Here is a 6,120-nt window from a genome sequence, read left to right on the forward strand (position 1 = left end):
AGAAAGCAAATATTTTGAGAATGATGATGGCAATAAATGTACAAATGTGCTTCACACAATGGATGGATGTATGCACTGTGATAAGAGGTGTACGAGCCCCCAATAAAATTATTTTTGAAAAAATTAAAAACAAGCAAATTTAAAATGGGTCCAAAGGGAGATCAAATGCTAAGGTGTAGCATTTTGACCTGACCACGTCTGTACAATGCTCTCTGTCTGAGAGCAGGGCTATGGACATGCGGGACTGGTCAGAGGGGATTCCCCCGAGGCTTAACCCATGTGGGGGCCCTGCACTTCCACCGTCCTCCACAGCTTTCTGCACACCACACGTGCACAGTCCAGCTCTGAGACAGTTCCTTTCATCAGATTTGGATTTTATTACTTACAATCCCTGGATCACACACCTCTCAAAAGGATGCATGAGAATACAGTTAGCATCTACTCGTAGATCCAGGATAAATACCTCATCTCAAAACACCAGTTTAATCACATCTTTTGCCATAGAAGGTAGGCTTGGTTTTCAGATAAGGTTATAGTTACAGATTCCAAGGACGAGATTTGGGCTTATCTGTCTGGTGAGGTTAGGGGGTGAACTACTGGAGATCTTCCTTAGAAAATATGATAAAACATTTATTAAACAAGCAGGGAAATTTTAATATGAAGCTAGGTATTAGAGGATATTAGAAAAGTCCACCGATTTTCTTTAGTGAAAATGGTGGGTTGTTGTTGTTAGGGTAACCGTGCTTACAAGTAGAATGACAATAATGATGTCATGGATTTGCTTCAAACCACTGGGAACCCTCCTTTCCGCCTTTCTCCTCTGGAAAGAAAAAAGTAAAGATTAAGATAGTAAAAGTTATCCACTAAAATGAGGTATCAATGTTAATTGACTACAGAGCTTATGTGATAACTGTTGTTGGTCTTTTTCCTTCCAAATGACAGGAGTGTGAGTTTTGCTTGAACTTTAAGGATGAGACAGAAGCTAAAGTACACCGTAAGAAGCAGAAAAGGAATAGCGCAGAATATGTCTTTTCCCCACGTCTGCATGAGGAAAATGCAAAGCAATTATAGATTCCACATATTAGGGGCAACCTGGAAGCCAGAAAAATGAACGGCAAACATATCAGTCAGAACAATGTAGGTCCCTTGATGTGGCTGCCCTTCAGAGTGGGCCAAATAAAACTCACCTCGCTGCCGACCCAAAGCAAGCAAGACTCACGCTCTGTCGACATCAGACAAGTTAGAAGCCAATTGAAGAAGCACTGAGATGGAAAGCCTACTGGGAAAATGCACCCCAAGCAGCTGCCTTCTGGGGGGCTCCCAGCTCTAGCTGTTAGAACCTTGCTTCGAAGGGTTGCCAAAGGTTTGGAAGCGGATCGCCGGGCCCTTCTTTCAAGGTACCGGTGGGGGACCTTGAAACTCCTTTCTTTTGGTTAGCGGCCAAACAAGTTAACTGAGCACCACCCAGGGACTCCACCGTACTTATACCCTGAGAACCCTTTCACAGAGGGACTAATTCTACTGCTGCAAGCCATAGGGTCTTCAAAGTACAAACAGCAACTTAGAGACCCCCGGTAAACGTGGGTGCCGTGGCTCACCTCTCTGTTTCTGGTAGTTTACATCAGCTGAAAGCTTGAGGTGTCTTTGTTTTTAAGTACTAATGCCAGGACCTCATCCTCACTGGTGGTGGTGTTGTTCGGGGCCATCGAATCTCTGACTCACAGCGACCCTGCGCACAACAAACAGAACAAAACCCTGTCTTCCTGCGCCCTCCTCACAATGGTTCCTATGCCTGAACCCACTGATCACTGAGCCATTGTGTCAGTCCAACTCCCTGAGGGCCTGCCTGCCTCTTTTTTGTCACCTCTCCACTTGACCAAACAGCATGTCCTTCTCCAGGGACTAGTCTCTCCTGACAACCTGTCCAAAGCGTGTAAGAGGAAGTCTTGCCATCCTTGCCTCTAAGGCCTTACTTCTTCTCATACAGATGGGTTTGTCCTTTGAGCCGTCCAGGCGACTTGCAATAATCTTCCCCAGCACAATTCCAACGTGTCGCTGTTTCTACAGTCTTCTTTATTCAGTGTCCAACTTTCACATTCGCATGATGCGATAGAGAATACCATGGCTTGGGTCAGGCACATCTTAGTCCTTAAAGTAACATCCTTGCCCATCGGTACTCTAGAGAGGTCTTATGCGGCAGATTTCCCTAAAGCAACACGTCTTTGATCTCTTGACTGCTGCTTCTGTGAGCCTTGTGGATCCAAGTAAGACAAAAACCCTTGAGAACTTCAACCTTTTCTCCATTTATCATGTTACCTATCGGTCTAGTTGTGAAGATGTTGGTCTTCACACTAAGTTATAATCCACACGGAAGGCCACTCTTCAATCTTCATCAGCAAGTGTTTCAAATCCTTTTCAGTGTTAGCACGTAAGGCTGTGTCATCTGCACCTCGCAGGTTGTTAGTCAGCCTTCTTCTAATCCCACCGCCGCACTCTTCTTACAATTCAGCTTTTCTGATGCTTTGCTCAGTAGACCGAGTGAAGAAATATGGTGAGGGTACAACCCTAAAGCCCACCTCTCCCGATTTTATACCACAGTCTCCCCTTGCTCTGTTCCCACAACTGCCTCTGGATCCATGTACCAGTTCCCCATAAGCAAATCAAGTGTTCTGGAATCCCCATTCTAATCAAGGTTATCCACACGTTATTATGACCCACACACTTGAATGCCTTTGCACAGTCAATGAAACACAATATACATCTTTCTGGTCTTCTCTGCTTTGAGCCAAGCTCCATCTGTCATCAGCAATGAGATCCCTTGCTCCACGTCCGCTCCGGAGTGCAGCCTGAGCTTCTGGCAGTTCTCTGTCAATGTGCTGCTGCAACCAGTGTTGGGTGATCAATCATCCTCATCCTCAGTAATTGTGATATAATTGTCCTAAGGTACTGGGACTTTTAAAAAGATGCTTGGCTGATTCTCCTGAGCAGCACAGGTGGAGAAGCCCTGCTCTAGATGGCGACGGTGGAAGTGAAACTCGGCATCTCACAGACCCGTGCAGGCTTCTGCCCTTCACTGAACTCACTGGAGACTCAGCAGGCAGAGGGCGAGAAGTCCTTTCCCGCTGTTGGGAGCAGGCCCCTGGGAATGGGAGTGTCCTGCAGCAGCTTCTGAAGGTTGGATTCCCAGCTGGTGCTTGTTAAGAAGCTTGTGTGCTGTTGGGAGTGATGGGAATGTCTTGATTTCAGCTTCCTGGTTTGGGGCTAAGGGACATTCTAGAAGGGATAGTTCTGAATTTTCAATGTTCTAAGAGACAGTCTGGAGGTTTGGTCCAGAAGCTATTCCTTGAGCTTCCCAGTGATTTCATAATCATCACACTATTAACCCATCCCTGCCTAAACTGCCCAGAGAATTGTCTGCTTCTTACACTACTGCTAGATTGATGATCAACTGGTTTCAAAAAGCAGAAGTTATATAAGCTATGCGTATTTTTTTCAGTGGTTGAGCTTGTATTGGTTTCTGGCTCTGTTCTATCGCAGCTGCAGCCCTTCAAATTCACACACATACACACCACTCCCTAAATAACTCTTGGGTAAAGTGGCTATCAAAATTCCAACAGCCCTTTTGGCAAATAATATTAGAAAAAGCTTCACGTAACAACTATGGAATATGCTCCTAGTTGTATGAAGGAGTAAAGAAAGGTGAAGGGGAGGGGAATCACACCTTTAACTAAATTAGAAAAAATAATTTTATTGGGGCTCGTACTTGTCTTATCACAATCCATACATCCATCCATTGTGTCGAGCACATTTGTACACCATCAGCTTTCTTCACATTTGCTTGTGCACCCATTTTGTCTTCAGCGATCGTGTTGGGAAGCTGAGCATCATGGAATGCCAGGTCAATAGAACAGTGTTCTTGCATTGAGGGAGTCCATCTGTTACCTTAATACTAAACCTATAAGTATATGCATAGATCTATTTCCCCATCCTCATATATATATTTACATATGTACATGCCTGTATTTAGACCTCTATAAATGCCCTTTGCCTCCTCGTTCTTCCTCTATTTCCTTTTACTTTCCTCTTGTCCCACTATCATGTTCAGCCTTTATTCAGGTTTCAGTAATTCCTCTTGATTACATTGCCCTTGATTAAGCCCCACCAGCCATCCTATGTACTCCTTGTCATCAATTTTAGATCACTTGTTTTTCCCTTGTCCCTGGGTGTGCTAACACCCACTTCCTTTCCCCCGCTTCCCCTTCTCCAGTTGTCCCACTGAACTGTAGGTCCCATTGTTTTCTCCTCCGGATTGTTTATCCAGCCTATGTTATCTAGATAGACATGCAGAGACAATAAGCACAAAAACAAGACAGAGCAAAACCAAACAACAAAAGAAAACAAAGTAAAAATGAGAAACATGGACAATAAAGCCTATAAATAGTTCCATGTCGTTTGTTGACCTTTAGGAGTGTTTTCTGGTGGAGTCTGATGGGGTGCCACACCCTGGCCCCAAAGCATATTTTTGGTATTCCCTGGGACTTCACTGTTTTGCTCCCCTTGCTGTTCTGTTGCACACCCTTAGCATTTCACCCCGGTGTGGTGTGGTCAGATTGGACACAATTCCTGTACTGTGTTCCAGTGTTGTCCCCCATAGTGGTATGGGTCAGTGAGGGACGTCATGTCTCTTGGTGGGGCCGGCCCTATGGTCCTTTCAGTGCATTGGCTGCTCTGAGCAGGAATATCATCCTAGGGGCTTGGTGGGACAGGACGTGCTCCACTCTCTCTCCTTCCCTCTTCGTTTGCTCCCGTGTGCTCTGATCAGACGCCCCTCTCCCTGAGCTGCAGCTTCAGTGCTGTCCTCTGAATTCTTCTGGGGAAAGAGGGCGGAGGTGTCCACAGTTGGGGTTGGGACCCGCCCCTCAGACCTATTGATTCCCTCCCTCATGCCGCTATGTTGTATTCACATCTTGGCACACCGGGTTGAAGTCTGGTCCCCTCTCCCTCTCCTGTGGAGATATAAACACCTTCCCCTTGGGCGGGTTAGTGCCCTGTTCCCTGCTACCCATTTCTTTTTTTTTCTTTTATCCTCCTTTTTGGTTGGCTACCATATCTATCCCTGGATTGGGTCTGGCCCCTGCCATACTACCTGAACCTCACCCCAGGAATGTTTGTATACAGTAGCTTGGAATTATGCCCTTTTTCATTTTTAAGCTTACCTCAGAGGACTCATGTACTTGTTCTTTGGTGCTTGGCTTACTTCACTTAGCATAATTTCCTCCAGTTCTTCCCATACAGCGATGTACTTCATGGTTCATCACTGAATTTTAAGGACGCATAGTACTCCATTGTATGTATGTACCAGTTTTTTAATCCACTCGTCAGTTAATGGAAATTTGGGTTGTTTCCAACTCCTTGCAATTGTGAACTGTGCCAAGATGAACATTGGAGCACAGATGTCTGGCCGTGGTTTGTTTCTTGCTTCTTCTGGCTATATACCCAGTAGGGGGATTGCTGGGTCGTATGGTAACTCGATTTCCATGTTTTAGATATTGCCAGATCAATTTCCATAGTGACTATACATACCTACAGGTCCACCAGCAGTGGATGAGAGTTCCTGTCTCCCCGCAGCCCCTCCAACACTTGTTGCTTTCTGATTTTTTGAATTGGGCTACCTTTGAGGGTGTTAGGTGGTATCTCAATAGTCGTTCGAATTTGCATTTCTCTCATGACTAATGATGGGGACCATTTTCTCATATGTTTATTGGCCATTTGGATTTCTGCCCTTGTGAAACTTCTGTTCGGGTCCTTTGCCCACCTCCTCAGTGGGCAATTATTAACTAAATATTTGTATGACAACAAAAATATGCCTGAGAAGAGGAAGGAGCCAGCAAAGATAAAGGCATAAATTTAATGACTAGTATACAGAGATTTGATAAATCAGGAGAAATTGCTGAGAGACTCACCGTGGGAAATGTTGGACTAAAACCGATTTTGTTAGTGGAGAACATCCAGAACCTTTCATAGGCTCCCCAGCAGGAAAGGACATGGTCCGCACACATATTTGCCCACGGAACCCTTGTGTGTTGTCTGATACAGAAGTAAGAGGACTTCTACCACACA

The sequence above is a fragment of the Echinops telfairi genome, unplaced genomic scaffold (assembly GCF_000313985.2).
Source record: "Echinops telfairi isolate 266 unplaced genomic scaffold, ASM31398v2 ScPeMD7_7407;HRSCAF=8445, whole genome shotgun sequence".
Taxonomy (NCBI): Eukaryota; Metazoa; Chordata; class Mammalia; order Afrosoricida; family Tenrecidae; genus Echinops; species Echinops telfairi.